At 45.4% G+C, this 27,746-nt stretch overlaps 1 protein-coding gene across 2 annotated transcripts in view; it reads right to left on the reverse strand.

Moving 5' to 3' along the window:
* Positions 1–18,999, reverse strand: part of LOC130360754 (interleukin-20 receptor subunit alpha-like) — an 80,016-nt gene extending 61,017 nt beyond the window's left edge. Inside the window, exon 1 of one of the 2 annotated variants that reach the window (XM_056563326.1) lies at positions 18,720–18,999. The gene's annotated coding sequence lies outside the window, so the exon portion shown is untranslated. Of the gene's footprint in view, positions 1–15,027; positions 15,308–18,719 lie in introns of those variants that run through there. The other variant, XM_056563325.1, reaches the window with a different exon arrangement.
* Between the last annotated feature and the right edge of the window lie 8,747 nt (positions 19,000–27,746).

Here is a 27,746-nt window from a genome sequence, read left to right on the forward strand (position 1 = left end):
CGGTGCGTCCTATAGGACGAAAAATACGGAACAACAGAACAACAGAAGCTTACGTTTGCCTCCACCACCAAAGTGTTTCGCATTGCCTACTTTTGTGCAAAAAAAATCGCCCTTTCAAAGACTTCCGAGATCTTATCAGCTGGCAAGTTACAAATGGTGTAGACTTAGGATGTATTCTCCATATTGAGTATACAGCTTCACAAATAATAGATTGCATTGCCAGTCAAATGAGGAAAAGGCTTTGCAAGGCAATTGTTGAACAGGCTCCAAAACTGTCTGTATGTATTGATGAGTCTACTACAATTTCTTCACATTCAGTAATAATTGTATATATTCGTGCCTCACTTAATGGAAAAGACCAGTCACTTTCTTTGATTTGCTTGATTTGCCTAAACTAGATGCACAGGCTATTGAAGACTCTCTTCTAGCTTGTCTTGCTAAGCATGGGTTTAGTAATGACTTTCTTGATGAAAACTGGATTGGGGCTTGTAGCGATGGTGCAAATGTAATGCTTGGAAGAAAGTCAGGCGTTTTGGAATGACTTCGTAAAAATTATCCACAGCTCGTGAAATGGCACTGCCTAGGCCATAGGCTCGAATTGTCAATTTCAGACACAATTGATTCAGTTCCTGGTCTTCATCATGTAACATCGTTTTTTGAGAAGTATGCTGTGTACCATCAGTCACCCAAAAATCAGTCAGAGCTCTCTGAATGTGCAAAAGAACTAGAAGTACAAATTCTTAAAATTGGAAAAGTTTTTTCAGTAAGATGGGTAGCTTCAAGCCAGAGAGCTCTTCGAGCAGTTTGGGAGTCATATCCGGCTCTACACAGTCATTTCTTAAAAGCAAGTTTAAGTTCAACTCATAATACTCAGCAGAAATCTATGTTTAGTGGCCTTAGGAAGGTCCTGACTTGATTAAACCTTGCAGGTGTTGAAAATGCTGTTCAGGAAATGGGACTTTTATCTGAAGCCCTACAAAGAGATGACATCACACTTCCACGAGCTGATCAGCTGATAAATCGGACAGTTTGTGCTATTGAAAAATTTTTAAATATGCCTGGCAAACACCTTAAAGAGGTACTCCAGCGCTAAGACATCTTATCCCCTATCCAAAGGATAGGGGATAAGATGCCTGATGGCGGGGGTCCCGCCGCTGGGGACCCCCATGATCTTGCACGCAGCACCTTGTTACAATGAGTCCCCGGAGCGTGTTCGGGTGAAATCACATGGGGGCGGGGCCATGATGTCACAATGCTCCGGCTCCGTGATTGACAGTAATCAGACCCTGAGCGAATAAGCTCCGGGGACTGATTGTAACAGGGTGCTGCGTGCAAGATCACGGGGGTCCCCTTTGGATAGGGGATAAGATGTCTTAGGACCAGAGTACCCCTTTAAAGAAGCCTTGGAAGCTCTTGAGAATGGGGGTTTCAAAGGTGTGACTATCAATTTAGAGAGTTCAAAAGGCCAAGTGAGAATAAATCTTCCTCAATGTTATCAATGTTTGGTTGATAATTTGCGCTCTAGGCTCTATGCTTTAACTGCAAGCAACAGACGTGAAGTTTCCCCACAGAATTAGAAACTCTAGTGTCTGAAATTGACATCCTAAATTGCCAGCGTTGGCCTCTCAGTGTGGAGAGTCCCTGGTGTGAAGGTGAAATGAAGCTGCAGCAGCTTTGCAAGAGATTCCGTCTGAACTATAGATCCATCTGTGAAGGTTTCAGAGACTACATTGATAATGGTGGTGCAGATATTCCTGAAAATTTGAAAGCAGTTGTGACAGCAGTGAAGTTTACCAGTGACATCTGGTGATTGTGAAAGGGGCTTCAGTACAATGAATTTGGTCATGTCACCCATAAGGAGTGGGCTTGACAATGAATACCTGTCTTCTCTTATGTTTAGCAGTCTCATTGGCCCTCCTGTGCATTTATGGGATCCTTTACCATATGTCACAAAATGGCTGGTCACACATGGCAGCGCAGATGATACAAAATCTCAAAAAGTTTATCATCTTGCACAGAAAGGGCATCGTTATTCCAGTTTGTGGGAAATGATCTAATGGACTCTGCTATGTTGTTTTATACATTATTTAATTTTTAAAATCCATAGGAGTGGGAGATCATCAAACACTGTGGAGGTTATTTTTGTCAGAATGGCAAACAAGATCACTTATTTTGCTATTACATGTGTTCTATTATAATATGTATAATTCATGTGTTCACCAGCAGTTTATAATAAATGTTGCACTTTATGTACTAAGAAATGCATACATATTTATTTTTATTTATTTATTTGGGGGAGTGGGGGGGGGGGGTGCGCGTTGAAAATCTTGGGTGAGTTCCCACACTTTTTTTTTCCAGGACTTGACCCCTGCTCTTGCTATTTCTATGAAATCATGATATGTGTTTAGGCCTGCGCAGCTGGCCTGAGTTTGTGGGAGGAGCGGGCTGCTTAAAGAACCCACGGCGGCGTCACATCCAGGCGCCGTGGGTTCTTCGATCCTTCAGTTCCGGGTGTCAGCTGATTCCCGTTCAAGCTGACCGGAAGTCGGCATCTACACGTGTGCACAGAGCAGCGCTTCGGGTGGTGAGTTGCTGGGGACGCCGGGAGTCGCGTTGTCGGGCCGCCTGGTTTCCGTTGCGCCATATGGTTAGCCCGGCAACCTCCCGACTCACCCAGCATATGCTTTTGTGGTACTCAATTGTGGGTATGTTACCATTTTGCAGCCATGCCGGGCCGCTAGTCGCGCTAACCTGCCGCCCTAATAAGCGGGGTACAGAGGACTCCTGGCCTGCATGTCGGCCCTGGGATGTCATGTTTGTGTGTTCAGGGCAGGGGTAGCTCACCTGCCACAGGGCCGCATTGGCCCGGTGGGTATGCTATCCCGTATCACCGCGCCCCACTGCTCACAAACAATGCAGGCACTTAATGTTATGATACGTCACTCTCTGCCGCAGTAATTGCTGTCCTACACGCACCTGGCTCCTTAACCTCATCTGCCCATATCTCAATCATTCATTCCTATCGATGCAGGGTGGCGATTACTGTCTTATCATTATGTTTATGGCATAGTGTCTACCATGCGATGTGTGGTTTTATTTTAATACTGGTAATTTTTTCTAACTATATCCAGGACAAATAGTCTCATATCATGTCAATCCCATGGCCTTGCCTCGGTCACATAGGCGGGATCACATATCTTTACGCACCCTTTTCACACATCTTCATGCGTTTATTTAAAAAACAAATAAATAAATGATTGAATATAAAATTTATAAATAAAAGATAGGGGGTAGGTATGTGTATGGGTGTGCATGTGTGCACATACAGGCCGTATATGTGTATGTATTTATGCATGTATATGTATATATATTTCTACATATCATTAAAAAAAAAAAAAGTAGTATATCATAACAGCAGTATGCATGGATATGTGTTACACACGTGAATCACTGTCTTACTTGTGGTGTTGCTCGGTATAACCGCGGCAGGGGTAACCTGTATTGCACAAACGATTTTGTACGTTCGTTTTCATTTTGCGCATACAAGCAATCCAGTCTTGTTTCACTAGTCGCATAGTTCTAACAGTAGGTAGTTTCAGTATGAAGCTGTGCACGTCAGTCACACGACACTCTTTTGTTTATCATAGGTCATGTTCGTTGTCTGCTTCTGAGATCTTCATAGCAACTTACCAATATTAGGGTTAATACTTTACTTACAGGAATGTTGTCGGGGGTTTCAGTCACTACAACATGTCAAATTTAGTTCACAGGTCTGTGTCAACCAGTGTCTTCAGTCAGTGTCTTTCTTGTGATTGGTCAGAGATCGTTAATTGGCAAGTGGTTATATTCAGGTATGTTCTAGTGCTTTTGTTAGCTGGGGCCTCCTTTTTCTGTTCATAGTTAGGAATACTTTCTGTTACAGGTTGCATTGTCTGGTCTTACTCGGTTCAAGATTCCTATAAGGTCCAGGTATGCTCCGTTCTTTGGTTTCTTGGTGATTTGTACATTGCTAATACGGACATTTCTGCGTAGATCCGGTTGTGTCCTGAACAAACACCAAGTTCCGGTCCTACTCTCTCTCATCCTTCTACCATCTTAAGGACAGGTACGTGAGTTAGGTAGGTTTAGCCTGGTGCTCCTTGTTGTAGCTTATACCTGGTCTCTGTTTCAGCTTCTGACCCAGCGTTTTGGAGTGTCTGGGTTCTCAAGTATCTTGTCTCATCGGTTGTCATTGCATCGGGTCACCACTCAGCATTTCTCGTATCCTTTCCTGATAGGTTGCGCAGGCTTAAGGTACGTCAATTCAGATTTCTCTAGTAGGTTCCTCTTATATTCTGGGTTAAGGTGAAGTCGCATGTCATGTTTATTCCAGGTTGTGCCAAGACCTGCCTCCGGTAAGAGTGTTTCAATTTCATATCAAGTAACCACCTCATGAACCTGGCACGCCTTCAGGTTGTGATGACTTATTTCCTTCGGTGCACTTAATCCGCTTCCCTAGTCACGTACTTCATAGTACAGGGTGTCGTTGGTTAACTTCTGGTTGATCCATTTAGCGCACGTGTCACTAACATAGTTGTTAGGCCCTTACGCATCAGTCCGGTATCCGACACGTCTTCGGATGTTTTGTCCCCTTTTAGTATTACTGGCTAATAGGTGAGTAGGTGAGATAAGTCATGGTGTTGGTGGCAGAGTGGTCTATGGCTAGTATAGCCTGGCACTGAGTTTATTAGGTCTGTTCCGGGCCTGCATGATGTTGCGTGTTATGTTTCAGTTCTAGGTTGCATCAAGACATCAATCTCGGGTAAGAACATCAGTCGCTCAGATTAAGTAGTCACCTCATGAACCTGACACGCCTTCAGGTTGTGGCTACTTAAAAAATTTTTTCGGTGCACCTATTTCAAGTCATAAGTCACGTAGTCTAAGTAGTACAGTGTATTGGTTGAGCGGTAGTCGTTTTCACTCATCACTAACGCATGTTTGATAAGCCCTCTACGCATACGAACCATTGTCTGACACGCCCTCGGATGTTCTGTCACCCTTTATAGGTTGTTTTGGGTGGATAAGTGGATAGGTGAAGTGAGGTGTGGTGTTGGTAGCAGCTCAGTCTAGGCTCAGAGATTCACTGCAGTTTGGTTTTGATTGTTTCAGAATGTCTCACGCCTCCGACATAGAGGACTCCGCTTCGGTGCTGGAAAACGCAGCCAGAACTTCCTCCTTAAGAACATGGACTGTGCCGAAACTCACTGCTGAGTTGGTCAAGAGGGGTATACCCTTCCCGGCCTCTGCCAGTAAGGCAGAATTATATAGGATCTTGACAAATGAGGCTGCAGGGCTTAACCCTGAGGAAGTTTCTATGTCCACCTTGCAGACTTCCCTTACGCAGCTACCTGCCATGATTAATAATCTTTCACCGCCGGCTATAACCCTCCCTCCACCATTCCAGCCTCAAGCTAGCACCTCAGGTACTGCCTCTGCCGTCCCTCACATCGCGCCAGCCCATTTCATACCGGCTCACATAAAAAAGGATATACTAGAAGGCAAAGAGGTCAATATAGCTTTGTTATTGATAGCCACGCACGACCTGAGCGAAAACAAAACTATAGCCTGTGGTGACGTATCTGTCGTATTGAAGTTCAAAGACGTCAGGTTGAATAGGAAGTTAACCCTGTCAGAATTCATAATGGCTTTCAGCATATACCGTGATATTATATGCACGGTGAAACCTGAAAGAAGGGAGGAACTGGATCTATACCTGTACAAAATCACAGAGCTATACCATAAATTTGGAGGGTATTCCTTTTATGAGTATCACAAATCCTTTGCGGCCAAAGCCGCGGCCGCCCTCAGTCAGTTCAATTACAATGTCAACTGGGCAATTGTGGACACTGAGTTGTACTGCAATCATTTTGCAGGACTCAAGGCCCCGGTTTGCGCCAACTGTCATTCATCCTCCCACACCACAGAGTGGTGTGCCTCGGTGAACGAAGAAACTCCTCCTAGCACTTCAGCTGCTAGTCAGGCCAAGGGTCCCAAAACTTCAGGTTTAACAGACAAGTTGGGTAGGCCAATCCGGTATTTAGGATAGTCGCAAATATGTAATAATTTCAATTATACGTCTTGCTCTTACAGCCAATGCAGACTCTTACATATTTGCTTCATCTGCTATAGGGCCCACCCTAAAACCGCATGTGGTCAAAAAATTGAAAAATCCTGACTATCTGTGGTTGATACTGTCTTCCTGGGTCAGTTTTTGCAGGGCCATCCAGATCAGCAATTTGTGCAGCACTTATTATCTGGATTCCAGTCTGGTTTCCACACGGGTCTGGTGGCTCTGCCTGATATGACCTATGAATGCAGGAACCTAAAGTCAGCCCTGGCTGATCCTGTCACCGTATCGTCCCTTATTCAAGTTGAAGTAGAGAAAGGTTTTGTGATTGGTCCATTTAAAAAGCGGCTAATACATGATCTGTCTGCCCCGTATTCTTCCTCTGTCCCGAGTATTAACTCTTTAATTCCTGCGGATGAAGTCGCGTTAAAATACTCCTCTGTCGACGAGGCCATCGCCATCATTCTCTCCATGGGGCAGGGAGCATGGTTGTCTAAGGCTGACATCATGGATGCCTTTAAGCTCCTCCCCATTATGCCACAAAAATGAAGATGGCACGGCATTCGTTGACAGAGTCAGTATTATTTCGCCACTAAGCTGACGTTCGGTGCTCGAAGCAGTCCATGGCTGTTCAACCGTTTCGCTTCGGCTTTACATTGGCTACTCGAAAACAGGTTCGATTGTAGGCACGTTATACACTACCTGGATGATTTTTTGCTAATCGAGCCACCCAACTCCATCCCTAGGGACTTAGACATCCTAAGAGCTGTATTCGATCAGCTAAAAGTGCCTGTGTCACCGACAAAGACCGAGGGCCCTTCAACAGTCATTACCTTCCTCGGAGTGGTGCTCGATTCGCAAAAGATGGAAGCCAGGCTCCCTGAAACTAAGCTACTTAGAATTAGAACTGCCATCCGCAATTTCAGAGACAACCCCCATATACCCAAGGTAGAACTGCAGTCTATCTTGGGGATGCTCAATTTCGCCATGCTGATCATCCCGCAAGGTCGCACCTTCATTTCCCGTCTGTTGAGCCTGCTTCCCTCTGCGCCCCAGCAGAATAGCATCATATACCTAGACCAACAAGCGCTGGCCGACCTGGCCATGTGGGAAGCATTCTTGACTGGTTGGAATGGTATATCTTTTTTCATACCGACAGTAGATAATCAGTCCCCCATGATTTTTTCTGACGCGGTTTCCACTTTGGGTTTCGCAGCAATCTGTGGTACTCACTGGTTCGCTGCGTCTTGGCCTACCGAGATCGCTCAGCTGGACGGGTTCACAAGCAACTCAGCAGCCTTTGAGCTCTACCCCATAGTGGCGGCAGCCCAGGTGTGGGGTCACGCTTGGAGGAAATCCACAGTTGTGTTTGTGTCAGACAACGCAGCTACAGTGGATATTTTGTTGAAAGGCCGATCTAGTTGTCCTCTTATCATGGCTTTAGCAAGGCGGTTAGTTTGGTTGTCCCTGCATCATGCATTTAACTTCACTTGCGCCCACATTAGCGGTGTTCAGAACATGGCAGCGGATGCCTTATCTAGAAATAATCTCTCCCGCTTCTTTTAGATAATACCAGAAGCAGATGTCCTAGGGGCCCAGGTCCCGCCTTACCATTTACTAATCCTGAACTGAACCTACATTTTCAAGCAGCACAACGATTGATCAATCACTTTCTACCAACACTCAAAGAATCTATGATGCGGGTTGGAACTCGTTTACAAGATTCAAAGCCATGCCCAATGAAAGTACAATTGACTCTGTTCCGTTCATTTTAGCTTATATAGGGTTTTGCCACTTATCTCTGCATCTCTCATTTAATACCATCAAAAGCTATCTAGCGGGCATACAGTTCCATTTGTCCTTAACCAATCCCTATAGTCATTCTCTCTTTTCTTCTCATCTAGTCAAGTCAGCCCTGAAGGGCATCCAGAGAAATGAGGTTCCCAACATTCCGGTAAGGCAACCTATTTCGGGGGAATGGTTCAGGAAATTGTCAGACATTCTCGATACCTCTCCATTTGGGTTTCGAGATAGTTTAATCTTAAAGGCAGCCTTATATCTTGGGTTTTATGGGTTCCTAAGGCCAGGTGAATTTACGTCTAGATCTACCAAGGGTCAGTGTCTCAAAGTCAACCAACTTAGGTTTGTTATAGACCATTATGAGCTGTCCTTGCTTAACACTAAAACCTCCCTACCCGGTCAGGTAACCATAGTTCGGTATTTCCCTACCATCCACAAGTGGTGCCCGGTTGCCGTATTCAATGCTCTACTTAGTAATTGTGTTAGTTCTTCTCCGGAGAGTCCTCTGTTAAGTTTCAAGCATGATGTGCTAACCACTTCTCAATTCATTAAATATCTTTGCATTCTCATTAGGTCTCTTGGTGGAGATCCATCTGCTTTGACTGGTCATTCACTCAGAATCGGCGCTGCCGATCAAAAAACGGAATTCCAGCTCACGTCATAAAGAAATTGGGGCGCTGGAAATCGGGATGTTACATGCAATACATCCCTAACCCTCGTTCAGAGATGGCTAGTGCTTTTGAATCGTTGGTTTTGTAACTTTCTGTAATAAACGTACTTCATGCAATTTTTGGGTTTTGCCCTCTTTTTCCAGGCATATTCTATACGCTGCAGTTATGGCACACCTCAGACTGCTGGCTAGGTAGGGGTTGGTATTCAGTAGGTTAGGTAGGCACGCTTCCCGAGCAGGAGCTACGACCACAAGTGTTTAGGCCTGCGCAGCTGGCCTGAGTTTGTGGGAGGAGCGGGCTGCTTTAAGAACCCACGGCGGCGTCACATCCAGGCGCCGTGGGTTCTTCGATCCCCACCCACCCTCCTCTAAGGTTCATTTATTCAGTCACAGGGTATGCCCTCTTTTTCCAGGCATATTCTATACGCTGCAGTTATGGCACACCTCAGACTGCTGGCTAGGTAGGGGTTGGTATTCAGTAGGTTAGGTAGGCACGCTTCCCGAGCAGGAGCTACGACCACAAATAGGAGTTATACATCTCCCCTGAGGCTGTGTTCTCACATTGGCCCTGATTTACTATTGTAAACCCGACCTGTTTGTCGGGTCGTGCACCAGAATTTGTGTCTGCTTCAGAATATGCACCATCATTTCTGTCTGCACCAGAATCTGTGCCAGGATTTGTGCCCCAAAAAAAATCAAAAACCTGATCAACTCTCCATTTTACAGAGAAAACCCCAGAAAAGGGGCAAGGCAACTGGGAAAAGGGGGCATGTCACCGTCATTTTTTTAATTTTTTTACGAAAAATCCCAACATATTTACAGACAATGTGATGAATTTGAGCTGAGGAAAACCCCACAGTTCAGAGCATGTGTAAAAAAGCAAAACGTAGGGAAAAGTGCAAAATGCAGGGAAACCTTAGTAAATACTGTGGGGGGAATACAAAGAAAACTACACTCCACCCTTATTAAATCAGAGCCATTGTGTTTCTTTGCTGCATCTGTGGCAAATATTGTGCAAATAGAACATGTCATTCTTACCACAAGTTTGGTAAACATTTTGAAAACAGGCAAAATGTAGTAAAAACATGTTAAAAACACAGTACAGGATCAACATGCAAACACATCCTAAAGACTTCAATCAAATCAATTTTACGTGTACCTCATAACAATATTTCTCTAAAAAAATTCTGTGTTGATAGCCAAGTATATAGGTTGGTTTCATTAGGTAAAATAAATCACTCTCTTTGCAGCATGTCAATATAAGCATTGCTCTGAATCAGAAACAATAATGGCTGAAAACCTTTATCTGCCACATCAGCTAAACCAGGTAAGCACATGGCGTACACAAGAACCTATACATTATTCTATAATATTAGCCTATGCTGTAACATATATAAGCAAAAAATAAACTGTACTGTACTATATTAGCAAAAAAAATTGTGGAGTGCTTCTTTAAGTAGGCAGAAGCAGCCTACGAAGAATTCACTAGCCATAGACAAACACCTAACCGTGTGCCTAATAGACTTGCCAGCTTCAGGGGGTGAACTGATATCTGCAGCAAACGGGACAGAGTGCGGGAGCTCAGCTGCTATAGGGATAGTGTGCACTTACACAGGAACCGAGAGCTGCAAAATCAAACGGCATAAGCTTTAAAGGTATCATTTTTCTCTCTACAACAACTACAGTATATCTAAAAGTTTAGCTCCATGAAGAGTTAATCATACAAATGAGACCTCTTATACAATTATAATAAGAACTCATTTAAAGTAATAGATAACAATTGCCTTATAATAAAATTTGCCACATGTCTTTCTGGGGATCCTGAAAGTTTATCAGAGCTGTTTGATTAACTAAGATAGAATTTTAGCAGATTTTTCAATTATCACACTTAATCTATTCGTATACTTTATCCCATCTATATAACTTATCTATATAATTTTTATTTCTTTATTTATTTACTTAAAGGGGTACTCTGGTGGAAAAACATTTTTTTTTATTAACTGGTGCCAGAAAGTGAAAAAAAAATTGTAAATTACTTCTATTAAAAAATCTCAACCCTTCCAGTACTCATCATCTGCTTTATACCGCAGAGGAAGTTATTTTCAAATTTATTTTCTGTCTGACCACCGTGCTCTCTGCTGACACCTCTGTCCATGTCCGGAATTGTCCAGGGCAGGATAGGTTTGCTACGGGGATTAGTTCCTGCTCTGGACACTTCCTGACATGACCAGAGGTGTCAACAGAGAGCACTGTGGTCAGACAAAAAATAAATAAAAAAATAAAAAGATACGTCAATTCTGAGATTTACCATTTTTAAAACAGTTTTCTATATGAACTTAGGATCTGTTTTATGAAATAACCAGCAACCATTTATGATAAATAGTAATGAGCGGCATATGCCATATTCGAATTTGCGATATTTCGCGAATACGAGGTGGAATATTCGTCCCATATTCGTGAAATTCGAATATTCGTTATATTCGTGATGTTTTTTTGAATTGCGAAATTTTGGTATTGCGAATGCGAAATTAATAGTGAAATTTCGCTCGTCTGCGCATGCACGCTATAACTTCATGTGAGGGACGTTGCTAGGGACGTTGCTAAGCTCTGACAACTGTGCTTGCAGAACTCTCATTGGCGCACAGGTATAAGTAGGGAGGAAATTCCATGAATATTCACATTGCGAATATTCGTATTGCGAATATTCGCAATAAGAATATTCGCATGCATAAACCTTTCGCCTCACAGTCTCATCCCTGGGTCTTTAATGAAATGATACAAGCATTGCATTTATCAGTCGAAGGAGATCCCTACAATGTGCTCAGTTTTTAAACAGTTTGAAAAAAAGACGAATATTCGTAATAGCGAATTTTCATCTCGAAATTCTTAATATTCACAAATTCGTAAATATGCAATATTCGTGACAAATATTCGAATTGCGAATATTCGTGAGCAACACTAATGATAAAGTACATTCAGAAAGTTTTCAGACCGTTTCACTTTTTTCCCCTTCTTGTTATGTTGTAGACTTGTGCTATAATAAAAATAAATTCACATCTTCCCCCATTAGTCTGCACGTAATACCTTTCCTGCATTCCTCTCAAGCTCCGTCAGGCTGGATGAGGAGCATTGATGGAAACCATTTTCAGGTCTCTCTAGAGATGTTTCATTGGGTCCAAGTCAGGGCTCTGGGTAGGCCACTCAAAGACATTCACAGAGATGTCCCTAAGCCGATTCTGTGTTGTCATGGCTGTGTGCGTAGGGCCATTGTCTTGTTTGAAGGTGAATCTCCACGCCCAGTATGGAAAGGTTTTTATTAAAAACATCTCTGTTCTGTACTCTGTTTAACTTTCCTTTATTCCTGACCAGTCCCCCTGTCCCAGCTATTGAAAAACACTCCAACAGCATGATACCATGCTTCATGGTATTGGGAAGGTGATGAGCGTGCCTCGCTCCCTCCAAACATAAAGCTTAATGTTGATGTTGAGGACAAAAAGTTCAAACTTGGTTTCTTCAGACCAGACAATCTTATTTCTCAGTGTGGGAGTCCTTTCGGTGTTTTTTATGCAAAGCTTATGCAGGCTTTTATGTGTCTTTTGCTGAGGAGATGCTTCGTTCTGGCCACTCTGCCATAAAGCCTAGATTGATGGAGTGCTGCAGTGATGGTAAACCTTCTGGAACTTTCTCTTACCTGCAAAGAGGAGCTCAGCCAGAGTGACCATTGGGTCCTTGGTCATCTCTCTTACCAAGGCCCTTCTCCTTAGATTATTTTGTTTGGTGGGGTGGCCAGCTCTAGGAAGAGTACTGGTTATTCCAAACTTATTATATTTAAGAATTATGGAGGCAACTGTGCTCTTGGGAACTTTCATTATAGCAGAACTTTTTTTTTACCCTTCTCCAGATCTGTGGCTCCACACAATCCTGGGTCTGAGCTCTACAGGCACTTCTTTCCATCTCATGGCTTGGTTTTTGTTCTAATATGCATTGACATCTGTGACAGGTTTGTCTTTTCAAGAAGGAGCATGCATAACAGTTAAGCATACTCAATATAGGAGGGCATGCAAATGGAGGGTGACATTTACATCACTATATCAACTATATCCTAATGGAGACATGCATGAACAGGATTCGCTCTTTAATATACATATCAACATCATGGCGGAGACATGTATGCACAATAGGGTTTGCTAGGATCATGTTGTTCATTAATATGTCCTATTACAGATGTCACCAAGGTGTTCCAATTTGCATATAGTATTGTTCACGTATTTCCTGGTGCACGACCAAGTCGCTACATAGGTAACTGCCTTAGTTCCACAATTAATGAAATCCTTAATTTTATGTGAATTAATAATCCTATACTATTAGTTCTGTGGTACACTGTTTCTGTATTTACACACTGCTTGAATCCCCTGATGTCACAATTACTTTTGTGACAGAAACACGTAGGGTGTCTGGTGTGAGGTACCTAACGCTGATACGATTTACAGGACATGAATTAGAGATATCTTTTAACTGCATGATTAACAGGTAAATAGTCTCTTTACTTCAGACTCCTTGTGAAAAAAAGACTGACCATACTGTTTTCACAGTGCACATCTGCTATTCGCACATTCACAATGAAAAAAAATCACTGTTTATGACTGGTGGACATTAATAGATGGTACGAAACATGTTGCTGACTGTATTTAAATGTCTAAATGGTTTACAGCCCTGCAATGCAGTGTCCCTATATACAGGATAAAAGTAGATAATGAGGATTATACTCGTCATACAGGCCAGGAGAAGAGGTACTGTGCACTGTAGATATATACAGAATAAGAACAGGCACTGTGGATTACACCCAGCATACAGGACAAGAGAAATGGTACTGTGCAGTGTCCATTTAATAAGAGAAGACACTGTGGATTACACCCAGCATACAGGACATCAGAAGTGGTACTGTGTAGAACTCATATACAGAATAAGAGCAGATACGTTATAATTATACCCAGCATACTGGATAAGAGAAAGAGAAGTGTACTATGCAGAGCTCATATATACAAAATAAGAGCTGATGCTGAGATTATATGCAGGATACAGGACTAGAGAAGTACTAGTAATGTGTAGTGTACATCTTACAGAATAAAGGAGGTTATTAATAGTTACCCCAGCATACAGGACTAGGCAATTGGTACTGTCCACAGTAGTTACTGCAGCGTATATGTTAAAATAAAATACCAAAGTCCAAAATTGAAGATTTTTGTCACATCAGAAAAAATATAAGAAGAATTATCAAAAAGTGACACATACACAAAAGTACAGGTCACAGCACAAAAAATTTGCCCTTATAAACCCCCATATACAAATAAAAAAGAAAGTTATAGGGGGTCATAAATAGACAATTTTAACTATACTTACTGGGGGAGATTTATCATTGCTTTTAGAGCATTTTTTTTGTCTATGTTTTGGTGCAAGCAGCATATTTTTAGACTTTCATGCGTCTTTTGATATAGACAGTTTCACTCTTTTTGCCTTCCCATAGAACTTTTTCTTTTTGACCATGCAGTGGTCACATATTTACCATTTGCGACTTTTGTCAAAAGTCGCTATTTTGTACGCAAAGGTACTTTTTTAGGTGCAAAGGTACACCACCTACCAGTAGGCGTGAGAATCACTTCTACCTTCCGCAATTCAACCTTTAACCTCTGGTGGATGACAGCGTCCCACTCCCCTTCTATGACACACGCTCAGGACCCGGGAAAGTGTCTACTTCCCTCCCTCACAAGCGTCTAGAAAAAGTGTATGTGGTAGAGCTTTTCCCACCACAGCAGAGCTGCGCAAAATTCATCATCCTGCTGCACCTTCTTGATAAATAAGATGCACAATAGTCAAACCCACCACCCAAATAAACGTGGAAAAATAGCTCTACCGTAGACATTCTTTGATAAATCTGGGCCTATGTGTTTCGGTGTGCAGGCCTTTCTCAGCAGTTTTTTCAGTCATGCGACCTGAGATGAATACCAATTTGGCTGATGTCTCTTTCACCACTGCCACAACCTGCATCTCTGTTTATTGTAAAGGAAGACACATTTATCTGTTTATCTGGGCTCAGCATTGTGGCTGATCACCTGATCACCTAAACTGGCTTAGAAATGCCACACCTTGCCTATGCAATAAGATTGGAAAGTGCTTATTCAAGGTGAAGGTGTGTGTTTCCTTGTTATTTTGTACTTGACCCATACTGTTTTCTGTAGTGGGATCACTGCCCTCCCTGAACATTATTTGTCTTTATTCGGAAATTCTATAATTCTTGTGCTTTGCCTTGGAAATATGCGCACACCATAAAACTTGCTACTAGGGGCTCAAGGGGTGTGACTTAGGCATTCCATAACCTTGTGAGGGTTAAAGGGTTTCTCCGATATCAGGTAATAAACATAAAAATGCTGCAGAGGCATTAAGCATTGCTTACCTCTCTGCCCCATTTCTTTGGGGGACTTAGTCCTGTACTTCCTAGTTGCACATCCGGGTTGAGCAGTTACTCGGTACTACAATTCCAGAATGCACAACTTTCCCTCAGCTCTTCATCAATATGTAAATATGGCATGTAGATGGTGATGTAGGCTGCAGGGGCTTTTCAGAGCTGGTGATATCACTCAGGGGTTGGGGCTTCAGTTCAGAGACAAGATCCAGCCAAACCTCCTGATACAGAAGAGGATGATGTATTGTCCCTGGAGAGAGGGAGGAGCCAGAGAGCTGCTGAGAATAAATCACACTGAAAATTAAAGATCCAAACAATCTTCTTTCAGGGGTAATACACACAATTTATGATAACACTATATTAGTAAGGTATATCTTGGTGTGATAGTCTTATCTAAATACAATTTTCTTAATCCACCCCATTAAGGTGAAGATTGAAAGATCCCTTAGACACTGCCCCTGGATCAGCTGGACCTGTGTGGCAGAGGACTCGGACTGTACCAGGGAGTGGAGTCTAAGGCGCTGCTGGTTTTCACCAGAGCCCGCCGCAAAGTGGGATGGACTTGCTGCAGCAGGCGACACCCAGGTCGCTACCCCTGGCACGGCTCGACCACACAGGCGGCTGAGGAGATGCGAGGCACCGGAGGGATTATGTAGCTCATAGTCTGGATAGCAGAAGGTCAGGGTAGGCGGCACAGTAGCGTAGTCAGGAAGTAGCAAGAGTTCAGTAGGCAGGCTGCAGAGAAGCAAGGTGAAAGTCACAAACAATGGGATCAGATACATGGCAAGACAATACTGAGGAACGCTTTCTCTAAGACACAAGGCAACAAATGATCCGGCAGGGGAGTGAGGAGGGTGGAGGAATTAATGAATGAGCCACAGATGAGCGTACTAACCCTTTAAATCTCAAAGCTCTGGTGCCCATGCGCCCTAGGGAATGGGGACACGCGCGAGTCCCAGCCCCGTCGGGAACAGCAGGTAAGGGGACCATGCGCTCACGGCCAGCATGTGCGGCCAGAGCGCGTAACGTAACATAGGTTTTCAGAAGCTGAAAATGTAGATACAGAGTTGTTGAGAGGGTCCACAAGAGATCACAGGAGATCTAAACCAAAAATGAATAAAGAAAGATTTGCTTTTGCCTTTGCTAATAGCAGTATAAACTGCGTTGTCAATACTGCCATCAGGCGTCATTGGTATATCTTATAAATGGACCCTTTTCTTAAAGGGGTATTCTGGACCTAAGACATTTAATACACTATCCAAAGGATAGGGGATAAGATGCCTGATCGTGGGGGTCCCGCCGCTGGAGACCCCCGCAAGCTTTCATGCAGCACCCCGCTATCAAAAGTCTCCAGAGCGAACATCGCTCCGGGTCTGATGAATCACGATCACGGGGCCGGAGTATCATGACGTCACGGCTCTGCCCCTATGTGACGTCACCCTCCACCCCCTCAATGCAAGCCTATGAGAGGGGGCATGGTGGCTGAAGTAGCTAAAAGGCAACCCCTGATTTAGAAAAATAGGACTCTTGGTGATATCCTAAAAAAAATGAGAGAAGACAGGGACAAAGGCAGGATGCCTCAGTTGGTTAACATCAGTTGCCCCGATAGCTAATAATTTGTGCAGAAATTGTTTGTTATGCTCTCTTATGCTAAGTGAAAATAACCTACAGTTAGGAGGTATATTACATGAAGTTAAACAACTTATTACCTGCAAAGCATTTGTAGTTTATGGTATTGTATGTCCGTGTGGATTCCTTTACATTGGCAAAACCATGAAAATGAGTGATACATGAACACTAGGGATGAACAAATCGAATGTGACGAATCCGAAATTGTTACGAATTTCAGAAAAAATTAGCTTTGCAACGAATCTGAATATCACTGTGATTCGATCGCACGGATTGCTTCATTAAACTCCATTTAGTGCGGTCCATGCTCCAGGGCATCTAAGATGGCGGCTCCACATGTCAGGACATGGGGCAAGGAACGCTGGGAAGGCGGGAACAAGGGTAGGCGGGATGACCCTGAATCACATGCAGGATGCAGCCTATCAGCAGCCAGTCACCCCTGTGATGTCACAGCCCTATATAATCGGCAGCTATCTTGCGGCCAGTCACATCAGCGTTCTATTGCAGAGAGGGACAGAAAGCAGTGTGTGTTAAACAGAAAAGCATTTTTACAGCAGCAATTCACCTCGAGCCCAAATCCAGTCTTGAAGCACTGATAGGGAAGAGGGAGAGATTGAGAGAGAGAGAGTGCAATTTTGGGTGTATTACAGCAGCGATTCACCTCAAGCCCAAATCAAGCCTAGAAGCACTGATAGGGAAGGGAGAGATATTGAGAGAGAAAGTACAATTTTGGGTGTAGTACACAGTGACTGTGTGCTGCAGCACTGGTGTGTACAACAACTGAAAAGCTGTTAGTAGCTAGCCAGTTAGGGTGAGCAGAGCACTAAAAGCCATAATCACCTGCTATCAGTGCCTAATACAGGTTGCGTAGCGGAGCGTATTGTCCTCTATTAAGTGTAACCTGTGCGTACATAGGTGGTGTACCATTTTGTTCCTGTTAAAGTCTTAAAGGGGTACTCCGCCCCTAGACATCTTATCCCCTATCCAAAGGATAGGGGATAAGATGTCAGATCGCCGCGGTGCCACTGCTGGGGAGCCCCGGGATCGAGTTCTCTCTGTGCGCAATGACGGGCGATACAGGGGACGGAGCAGCGTGACGTCATGGCTCCGCCCCTCGTGACATCACGGCCCGTCCCCTTAATGCAAGTCTATGGCAGGGGGCGTGACGACCGCCGTGCCCCCTCCCATAGACTTGTATTGAAAGGGGTGGAGCCGTGACATAACGATGCTCCGGCCCCTGTATTGCGCGTCATTACAGTCTCTCTGTGCTGTAATTATAGCGCAGTGCCGCAGCGGGGATCCCGGGGCTCCCCAGCAGCGGCACCACGGCGATCTGACATCTTATCCCCTATCGTTTGGATAGGGGATAAGATGTCTAGGGGCGGAGTACCCCTTTAAGGGCCTAGTTACTGTGAAAGGCCAGCCAAAAGTACACATCTGCTGCTGTACTAGACAAGTACTGTTTTAAGCATAGTGGAGCATATTGTACTCCCTTCATAAGTGCATACCACTTACATACGTGTACGGGGTGTACCATTTTGTTCCTGTCATAGTCCTAAAGGCCTAGCTACTGTGAAAGGCCAGGCAAAAGTACACACCTGCTGCTGTTCTAGACAAATACTGTTTTAAGCGTAGTGGAGCATATTGTACTCCCCTCATATGTGCATACCACGTACATACATCTAAGTGGTGTACCATTTTGTTCCTGTTAAAGTCTTAAGGGCCTAATTACTGTGGGCAAGTAGTGATGAGGAGAGTGGCGTGGGAGGTGGTGTTGCGAGCATTCAGTCTCCTGAAGCAGACACTGTTGAGGAACCTGAGGAGGACATCAGTGACGTGCAGACAAAACTTGATGATGATGAAGCCGATCGCACTTGGCAGCTTGGTGCAGAAGGGGCTTCATCATCATCAGGAGAAGAGGGTTGCAGGTTGCCCATGAGGCAACAGCTGAGCCAGCAAGGTGGTAGCATGGTTGGCAGTCAGCATGATGGCAGAAGTGGAAAGTCTGGAGCCAAACGTGCTCAGAGTAGACAACCTGCTTTGTGGAAGCTTACCTTCCTGGGAGGAAGTGTAACACAGATTCCTGGAGTCGCCGGCAGTAGCAGTCAATCAGTGTGGACTGTTGGTGGGAAAATCAGCTACTCTGTGTTGTGGCAGTTTTTCATGAAGTATCCAGAGGAGGTTAACATGGCCACATGCAAGATGTGTCAGCAGAAAGTAAAGCGTGGGCAGCGTCCCAATGTTGGCACCCCGGCCCTGCGTCAACATATGCAGCATCACCATAAAGCGACCTGGGAGAACCGTGGCTCCAATGTGGTGGTCCAGCCTGCTGCATCACCCAGTGGCATGCCACTCCCTGTTTCAGCCAGCCAAGGCTCCACCACCTCAGCCGAAGGTAGCTGTCTGTCATACCCATCTTTTGATGCTCCTACTTCGAGTCAGTCATTCCACCAGCAATCCATCGGCGAAGCCATGTCCAAGAGACAACAGTATGCGCCCACTCATCCAACGGCGCAGAAGCTGAATGTGCTCCTGTCCAAGTTGCTGGAGCTGCAGTCCCTCCCTTTTCAAGTGGTGGACTCTGCACCTTTCAGAGAACTGATGGCTTGTGCCGAGCCGAGGTGGACAGTCCCAAGCCGTCATTTCTTTGCAAAAAAGGCAGTACCAGCCCTGCACAATTTTGTGGAACAGAAGGTGGGCCAGTCCTTTAGTCTGTCGGTGTGTACCAAAGTGCACGACAGTGCCGACGTGTTGAGCTGTAACTACGGTCAGGGACAATACATGTCCTTTACGGCCCACTGGGTGAATGTGGTTCATGCACAGCCACAACAGCAAGTTGGACTGGTCACGCCGCTAAGGTCTCCTCTTGCTGCCGCCATCTCCAGGCTGTGCCATTCAGCCACTATATGGTCCCCTCTTGCTGCTGCCAACTCCAGGCTGTGTTCTTCAGCCACTATACGGTCTGCTCATGATTCCGCCACCTCCAGGCTGTGCCATTCAGCCACTATATGGTCCCCTCTTGCTGCTGCCAACTCCAGGCTGTGTCCTTCAGCCACTATACGGTCTGCTCATGATTCCGCCACCTCCAGGCTGTGTCATTCAACCACTATATGGTCTCCTGTTGCCGCTGCCACCTCCAGGCTGTGTCACTGTACCGCCATGTGGTCTCCTCATGCTGCTGGCACATTAAATAAAACTTTTTGGTTCATCTATTTGAAATCTTCAATTTAAATGTTAAAAAATATCTTTAATCTTTTCAATTGTGAGGCCCTATGGTCTCGTCAGGCTGTTGCCACCACCACGCTGTGTCATTCAGCCACTATATGGTCTCCTCATGCTGCCGCCACTTCCAGGCTGTGTCATTTAGCCACTATATGGTTTCCTCATGCTGCCGCCACTTCCAGGCTGTGTCATTTAGCCACTATATGGTTTCCTCATGCTGCCGCCACCTCACGCTGTGTCATTCAGCCACTATATGGTCTCCTCATACTGATGCCACCTCCAGGCTCTGTCATTGTGCCGCTCTGCGACAGTGATTCTAATAGCGACGCCTCGAATCTGCATGTCATACTGAATAACAGTATTATTTCACTAACCCAGCACGCTCCCTATGCATGTTACACCAAGGCAAAGTGTTCTACACCCCTATTGAAGCTCTCTGTAGGCCAGAAATAGCCATTTTTTATAGCAATTTGCCGCAAATTAATTCGGACTGAAACATTTTTTGGGGGAAAATTCGGCGAATTGGCTGAATCAACTTTTTAAAAAATTTGCTTATCTCTAATGAACACCTCAAATCTATAGTTAAAGGGGTAGTCCAGTGGTGAAAAACTTATCCCCTATCCTAAGGATAGGGGATAAGTTTGAGATCGCGGGGGGTCCGACCCCTGCGATCTCTCTGTACGGGGCCCCGGCTCTCCGCCGAGATAGCGGGTGTCGACCCCCGCACGAAGCGGCGGCCGACACGCCCCCTCAATACATCTCTATGGCAGAGCCGGAGATTGCCGAAGGCAGCGCTTCGGCTCTGCCATAGAGTTGTATTGAGGGGGCGTGTCGGCCGCCGCCTCGTGCGGAGGTCGACACGCCCCCTTCCCGCGGGCTGTCGGGGCTCCGTACAGGAGATCGCAGGGGGCCCCAGCGGTCGGACCCCCCGCGATCTGCAACTTATCCCCTATCCTTAGGATAGGGGATAAGTTGCTCACCACTGAATAACCACTGGACTACTCCTTTAATGGAAAAGCTTTACCTCTATCGCATAGTAGAGATGGCAATGTACTGAGATTCGCCAGAAAACAAAAGAGTGAAATATTATACAATGGTAGAGATAGAAACAGTGATTCTAATAGCGACACCTCTAATCTGCATGTCATACTGAATAACAGTATTATTTCACTAACCCAGCATACTCCCTGTGCGTGTTACAGCAAGGCAAAGTGTTCTACACCCCTATTGAGGCTCTTTGTAGGCCATAAATAGCCGTTTTGAATAGCAACGTGCCGCAAATAAATTCGGACCGAAACAGCATTTTTGGGAAAATTCGGCAAATTGGCCGAATCGAAATTTGTCAAAAATTCGCTCATCTATAATGAACACTAGAGTTGGGTGCGAATATTCGCATTTCAAATTTTTATTGTGAATACCGCAAATTCACTAATTTGCGAATATTACGAATATATTCGCTACATATTTGAAATTGCGAATTTTCATTTTTACACATATGCACATATTCGCATATTCGCATATGTGAATATTAGCATATGCGTATATTCGCATATGTGAATATTTGCATATTCCTCCTTTTCACTTGTGGGCCAATTAGAAAGATGCAAATACACTTGTCAAAGGTTATCAACAATAGTGTTGAGCGGCATGGGCCATATTCGAATCTGCAATATATCGCAAATATATGGATGAATATTCGCATATTTGCAATATTCACGGCCTTTTTTACTATACTTTACTTTTTTACTACCATAAAATTTGACCATAAAATTTGACACATTCACCATAAAATTTGCAGAGCTAAAAGAAGGGAGGGATCAATATGCGTGAAAATTTTCATATGCTAATTTTCTGGCGCCAGTCTGACACAGTAACTAGTATTGGAGCCTTGTTTACACCACAAGCTGGAAGCAGGGAGGGATGATCACTGTGATGTATACTGTGGAAAAAAATATGAATATTCGTAATTGCGAATATTTAGCGCTATATTTGTAATATTTGCAAATTCGCAAATATGCAATATTCGCAATAAATATTCGCATTGCGAATATTCGTGCCCAACACTAATCAACAACATCCCTAGCAACCAATAGTAAAGTTGCCCACCCCCTCAGTTTTCTTCCTCGAATATGCAAATATTCACATATAAGAATATAACGAATACACGAAATTCGCGAATATAGGACAAATATTCGTCTATATATTCGCAAAATATCACAAATTCGAATATGGCCAATGCCGCCCATCACTAATGAACACCTCAAATCTATAGTTACTGGAAAGCTGTACCTTTAAGATGGCAATGTACTGAGAGTCGCCAGCTCACCAAAGATTGAAATATTATACAATGGTGGAGATAGAAACATCAATGTTAAGCTATGTGGATATTGAAATTGAATGCCCTGGGACCACTGGGTGTAAATGTTAGGAACAACTTTAGTTCATTCTTATAATGGTTTGCATTGGTTTTAGCATTTTCTTGGTTTGTTTTAATGTTTCAATGGTAACTTGTAATTACCTATTTATTAAACACCTGAACGCTGTGACCTGTACCGGTGGCCTGAGGAAGTATGCTTAGATGAAGGAAACAGTTGTTGCTATAAGGCAGTGATCCCCAACCGCGGTGCCGCGGCACACGTGTGTGCCATTTTGCACTGCCTGTGGCGCCGCGGTATTTTGCCATGATTTTTTTTAAACGTCCTCCCTGGCCTGCGCGCTTATGACTGCGCACACAGCGTCCCCTCCCCCCTGCGTCCCCTTCTGTCCCCCTCCCCCCTGCGTCCCCTGCGTCCGCTGTGAGCTGAAAATGGTGCCCTGGAGCGGAACGAGCTGCATCTGCGCCAGACTCCCGTGCCTGCCGTGGAACTGCAAGCTGCGCAGCCGGCTTGCTTAAGGTACCGTACCCTTTCCACCCCTCCTCAACCCTGTCCAAACCCCCCCCCACCGTCACCCAGGTCCACCGTCTACCCCCCCCCCGTCACCCAGGTCCACCCCCCCGTCACCCGTGTCCGCCCCCCCCGTCACCCATGTCCGCCCCCCCCGTCACCCATGTCCGCCCCCCCCGTCACCCATGTCCGCCCCCCCTGTCATCCATGTCCACCACCCCTGTCCCCCATGTCCACCCCCCCTGTCATCGATGTCTGCCTTGTCCACCTCCCTGTCACCCATGTCCACCCCCCCTGTCACCCATGTCCACCCCCTTGTCGCCCATGTCCACCCCCTTGTCGCCCATGTCCACCCCACCTGTCGCCCATGTCCACCCCCCTATCACCCATGTCCACCCCATGTCGCCCATGTCCTCAGCCCTGTCGCCAATGTCCACCCCCCTGTTGCCCATGTCCCCCCCCCCGTCATCCATGTCTGCCTTGTCCACCCCCCTGTCACCCATGTCCACACCCCCTGTCACCCATATCCCCCCCTATCATCCATGTCCGCCTTGTCCAACCCCCCCTGTCACCCATGTCCACCCTCCCTGTCATCCATGTCCGCCTTGTCCAACCCCCCCTGTCACCCATTTCCACCCCCCTGTCATCCAGGTCCGCCTTTTCCACCCCCCGTCACCCATGTCCACCCTCCCTGTCACCTATATCCACCCCCCTGTCACCCATGTCCACCCCCCCTGTCATCCATGTCCGCCTTGTCCACTCCCCTGTCCATCGCTGTCACTCATGTTTACCCCCGTCTACCCAGTCACCCATGTCCACCCTCCTGTTCACCCATCTGTCCCTTTGTCACCACTAGTGTTGAGCGGCATAGGCCATATTCGAATTCGCGAATATTCGCGAATATATGGACGAATATTCGTCATATATTCGCGAATATTCGCATATTCGTAATATTCTTGTTTTATTTCCGCATAAGCAAAAATTCGCGATTGCGAAAATTAACATATGCGAAAATTAGCATATACAAAATTAGCATAAGCGCACATTTGCATATGCGAAAATAAGCATGTTAATTTTCGCATATGCGAAATTCGCACACACAGTAGTATTAGAGCCTTCTTTACACCACACAAGCTGGAAGCAGAGAGGGATGATCACTGTGATGTGTACTGTGAAAAAAAAAACAAAAAAAAACGAATATTCGTAATTACGAATATATAGTGCTATATTCGCGAATATTCGCGAATATGCGATATTCGCGAATAAAATTCGCATTGCGAATATTCGCGAGCATCACTAGTCACCACAGTCCACCCCTCTGTCACTCCTGTCCATCTTTTACCCCCTTGTCACCCTTGGCCACCCCTCTGACCTCCTGTCATCCATGTCCACCCCCCATCCAACCCGCTGTCACCCATGTTCACCCTCCATTGTCCACCCCTCTGACCACATCCTTGTCACCCATGTCCACCCCCTATTCACCCCTCTGTCACCCCCGTCACCCATGTTCACTCTTCTAAACCCAACTGTTACCCTTGTACACCTCCCTACACCCCTCTGTACACTCCTCTACACCCATCTATCACCAATGTACACCCCTATGTCACCCATGTACACTCCTCTATACCCCTCTATTCCCCTCTGTCACCCATGTACACTCCTCTATACCCTTCTGTCACCCATGTACACTCCTCTATACCCCTCTGGCACCCATGTACACTCCTCTATACCCCTCTATCACCCATGTACATCCATCTGTCATCCACGTACACTCCTCTACACCCCTCTGTCACCCATGTACACTCCTCTATACCCCTCTTGCACCCATGTACACTTTTCTACACCCCTGTGTACTGTGAAAAAAAAACCAAAAAAAAACAATATTCGTAATTACGAATATATAGCGCTATATTTGCGAATATTCGCGAATTCGCGAATATGCGATATTCGCGAATATAATTCGAATTGCGAATATTCGCGAGCAACACTAGTCACCCATGTACACTCCTCTATACTCCTCTGTCACCCATGTACACTCCTCTACACCCATCTGTCACCCATGTACACTCCTCTACACACCTCTGTCACCCATGTACACTCCTCTATACCCCTCTGTCACCCATGTACACTTGTCACCCATGTACACTCCTCTACACCCCTCTGTCACCCATGTATACTCCTCTACACCCCTGTCACCCATGTACACTCCTCTATACCCCTCTATTCCCCTCTGTCACCCATGTACACTCCTCTATACCCTTCTGTCACCCATGTACACTCCTCTATACCCCTCTGGCACCCATGTACACTCCTCTATACCCCTCTATCACCCATGTACATCCATCTGTCATCCACGTACACTCCTCTACACCCCTCTGTCACCCATGTACACTCCTCTATACCCCTCTTGCACCCATGTACACTTTTCTACACCCCTGTGTACTGTGAAAAAAAAACCAAAAAAAAACAATATTCGTAATTACGAATATATAGCGCTATATTTGCGAATATTCGCGAATTCGCGAATATGCGATATTCGCGAATATAATTCGAATTGCGAATATTCGCGAGCAACACTAGTCACCCATGTACACTCCTCTATACTCCTCTGTCACCCATGTACACTCCTCTACACCCATCTGTCACCCATGTACACTCCTCTACACACCTCTGTCACCCATGTACACTCCTCTATACCCCTCTGTCACCCATGTACACTTGTCACCCATGTACACTCCTCTACACCCCTCTGTCACCCATGTATACTCCTCTACACCCCTGTCACCCATGTACACTCCTCTACACCCCTCTGTCACCCATGTAAACTCCTCTACACCCCTCTGTCACCCATGAACACTCCTCTACACCCCTCTGTCACCCATGTTCTCTTCTACACCGAACTGTCACCCTTGTACACCTCCCTACACCCCTCTGTACACTCCTCTACACCACTCTGTCACCCATGTACACCCATCTATCACCCATGTACACTCCTCTATGCCCCTCTGTCACCCATGTACACTCCTCTACACCCCTCTGTACACTCCTACACCCATCTGTACACTCCTCTACACCACTCTGTCACCCATGCACACTCCTCTACACCCCTCTGTACACCCCTGCCACCCATGTACACTCCTCTACACCCCTCTGTCACCCATGTACACTCCTCTACACACCTCTGTCACCCATGTACACTCCTCTACACCCATGTCACCCATGTACACTCCTCTACACCCCTCTGTACACCACTGTCACCCCTGTACACTTTTCTACACCCCTCTGTACACTCCTCTACACCACATTTTCACCCATGTACACTCCTCTACACCCCTTTTTCATTCATATACACACCTCTACACCCCTCTGTACACTCCTCTACACCCCTTTGTCACCCATGTACACTCCTCTACACCCCTGTCACCAATGTACACTCCTCTACACCCATTTGTACACCCCTGTACACTTTTCTACACCCCTCTGTACACTCCTCTACACCACATTTTCACCCATGTACACTCCTCTACACCCCTCTGTACACTCCTCTACACCCCTTTTTCATTCATATACACACCTCTACACCCCTCTGTACACCCCCCTACACCCCTGTCACCCATGTACACTTCTCTACACCCCTGTCACCCATGTACACTCCTCTGCACCCTTTTGTCACCCATGTACACTCCTCTACACCCCTCTGTACACTCCTCTACACCCCTCTGTACACCCCTGTCACCCATGTACACTCCTCTACACCCCTCTGTACACCTCTCTACACCCCTGTCACCCATGAACACTCCTCTACACCCCTCTGTCACCCATGTACACTCCTCTACACCTCTCTGTACACTCCTCTACATCCCTTTGTCACCCATGCACACTCCTGTACACCCCACTGTACACTCCTCTACACCCCTTTGTCACCCATGTACACTCCTCTACACCCCTCTGTACACCCCTGACACCCATGTACACTCCTCTACACCCCTCTGTACACCCCTGTCACCCATGTACACTCCTCTACACCCCTGTCACCCATGTACACTCCTCTTCACCCCTCTGTACACTCCTACACCCCTTTTTCACCCATGTACACTCCTCTACACCCCTTTGTCACCCATGTACACTCCTCTACACCCCTTTGTCACCAATGTACACTCCTCTACACCCATCTGTCACCCATGTACACTCCTTCACCCATCTGTCACCCATGTACACTCCTCTACACCCCTCTTTCATTCATGTACACTCCTCTAAACCCCTCTGTACACCCCTTTACACACCTCTGTAACCCATGCGGAGCCTAATAGGTTTGTTTTGCAGGTTTAACGGTGAAGAATTGTGTGTGGAAGAAATCGTGATGATGGCCCGGACCAGATGGAGAAGAGAAGGCAACAAAGCAAATTAGAGAAGATGTCATTGGTGAGTTGCTGTATAAAGCAGCACTTTAAACTACATACCCACTGATAAATTGATATAGTGCATTGTGTTTTTTACCGTTTTTTACCCTTTTTATTTTGCTCGTCAACCTCGGTTTTCCGAGGTGTGCCCCAACCCGAAAAAGGTTGGGAAACACTGCTATGAGGTATCGCTCCCGCAGTTTAGTGTGACCTGTCCTGCTTTGCCTGTTTGCACAGAATTTGTAATAAAGATGAAGATCCCCCGATAGAGGTGAGTGACACTTTCTTCATTCCTCTACTCGTTTACCACTTTTTAAAGAAATAACAAGCATGTTACTTCCATTTGACATACACTTAATTTATTAAACAATAAATAACTTCATGATACATTTCCTTTAGAGTTAGAGTAAAAAATGTCAAAAATAATATGTTACATTACACTTTCCTGTTTTCACACCAAACCAGTTATTGAGAAACTCCAGAATTTGTGTCTGATAGCAGCACCCTTTGATGTTTTGTAAATAGACATAGCTTCATCTACCACTTGTTTCCTCTAGAAGCACAGGAAATATCT

Source organism: Hyla sarda, chromosome 3 (genome assembly GCF_029499605.1).
Source record: "Hyla sarda isolate aHylSar1 chromosome 3, aHylSar1.hap1, whole genome shotgun sequence".
In the NCBI taxonomy this organism is placed as follows: Eukaryota; Metazoa; Chordata; class Amphibia; order Anura; family Hylidae; genus Hyla; species Hyla sarda.